Raw genomic sequence first — 2,562 nt, forward strand, 5'->3', positions numbered from 1 at the left:
GCTTGTCTTTATTCTGTGTGTCAAAAAACCATCAATTGAGATAAAACTCGTTCGGCTATCACAAGAGTGAAGATAATGAAAGAAAAATGATTTAAATTAATGAAATTAAAAATAGCTATGACCACTTTTTGATAGGCGAGTTATTATAGGCATATTTGATTATAAATTATATTTGACAAAAAATATGTCTCATCGAGTCATCAGATCGGTGAAGGTCGATCTTCCACCGGCTCTCAGACCATTTGACGTTACCTTCATTGTGACCTTCATTGAGATTGTGTCAAAATTCTATCAATAGGCATTAGAGCCGAGATAAACAGATGACTTGAAATCTTACGATGAATGAACAATCAACAGTTACAAACAAGTTAGATCACTTTGGTTTTTAATATGTTTTGATATAAATAGTAATATTCACTGTGTAAACACAAGAAGGAATAACAAAATTGTAACCAAGTTCCTGACTGCGCAGAGTTAACGTCTCCTTTCTTTGTTATGGTATTCGCATATAATAGTAAAATCCTACAAACAATTTTTCAATTGTCTCAACATAAATTCAAAGTGTTTACTAAAAAAAAATAACAGATAAATCGTAATATTCGGTGCAGGATTACATAATTGAAAAAGATGTGTGGACTTAGTGGCGCTGCATTATATGCAAGATATTACTAATTTTGTACTAAAACACAATATTATATTATTTTCAAAAGAGTAACTGCGGGGATTCTTGCCGATTCCTCTCTACAGGATCTACATTCCGAATCGGTGGTAGCTTTACTTAAAAATGACAATCACTTTAAAATTTTAATCTGTAAAATGACGATTCGAAAGTGCGTCTAAAGCCAGATTTTGATTGTATATAAATTGGTTACTATACGAAGTTATAAAATCTATAAATACACGTTTTTCTCCAATTAAATTTATGTTTAAAATATGGTATACCAGAAAATTAATATTTTGTCTTTAATTTTGAACATAATTTTGCTCTTAATATGAAATCAAGAAACAATCCTAAAAATGTAAGACCAAATTAAAACAATTTACTTTAAGTAAAACTGTAAAGGTACAAAGTAATATGTGAACGATTTATTGCCAGTGACATTATTAGTAAAACAGAAAGCAATACCACAATTTTGTGTAATCACTGTTTACCTGTTTCTATCAACCCGCATTACCCACCGCAGGACAGATTCAAAGTACATAATTAATATACATTAAATTTTATTATTTACATGTAATACAATATAAACTGTATCGTTGTAAGGACTATTACCCTCATTAGTAACATTAATGTAATGAAATGTTGATTAATGTATTTTCTCAACAACAAAAATATACCAGTTATAGAAATCGCTAATTATTGATACGATCGCATTATGTGCATTTATTTTCTGTTGCATATTTAAGTCATTTATGTTAATATGTACGATTTTATTTTTGTGTTACCCACACATTAGGAATTTTAAATTATATTATTAATATACAAATCATTTGTGTTAATTATTTCGTAGCACTCCGTCTTTTTTTCTCCCTCTGCCTCTATCTTTCTTTAATGTGTTCATAGTCCAAACCGTCAAATACGAGCTATATTCGCTTCGAAGGTTTCCAGGTAAGCGATGAAATGTAAGCCGATGCAACATAATGCGACATAACGCGAATAATACGACAAGTGACAATTGGCGCGACAATGAAGGACAGCTTATGGGAATAATGATTATTTCATATTTCCGCATCTCGTCGAGCAGCATCGTCCCATTTGTAGCTCACGTGCGGTAAAGGTTGGGCAATGTCGCTTATTGTTTTAAGCGTTTATAGCTTTCTTCTTTTGTACCCAACTATTAAAATAAATAAATATCATAAAATGTCATTCTTGATGGGATTTAAAAGATTATATGGTGGCTAAGACAAAAAAAAATCTTATATGAAAAATTAAATATTGACATAAAAAAAAACAGCATTAAATAAACTTATTTATTAATTATTAATTTAATTATAGTATTGTTTAATCAAGCAATGAAAAGCACAGTCGTTATTATTGTAGTTCGATGTCACCACCCACCATATGTAGTTAGACGAGCAAAATTGGGCTAATCCAAATACAATTTCCAGTTACATCGGCTTACCCTAAACTGTATTACAACACCTTAAGGTCGATGATGGTGCTACATTTTGTACAAATCGAAACGGATTTCTGGGGATAGCAAGTTAATTAACCTACTGCGATGCTGGCATGTAATATAGTTTGAAATATCCCTCAAGGATTAATACGTTGATGTCCATCCTTTATTAGGGATGAGTGAGATTTTTGGGTTCGGGATTTGGAAGAATAGATTATGAGTGCAAATTAAATTTTACAAACTATAATCCTTGATTATTTAAGTTTTGAGAATCGACCGGAATATATGATTGTGGTTATAGTCAAATTATTTATATATATATACAATATATCCGCGGTCACCAACCCGCCTACTCAGCGTGGTGACTATGGGCAAAACACATGAGTTCACTCCATTTTTGGCGCGAACTTGTGGATGTCTATGTCCAGCAGTGGACTATATAAGG

The sequence above is a fragment of the Melitaea cinxia genome, chromosome 11 (assembly GCF_905220565.1).
Source record: "Melitaea cinxia chromosome 11, ilMelCinx1.1, whole genome shotgun sequence".
Taxonomy (NCBI): Eukaryota; Metazoa; Arthropoda; class Insecta; order Lepidoptera; family Nymphalidae; genus Melitaea; species Melitaea cinxia.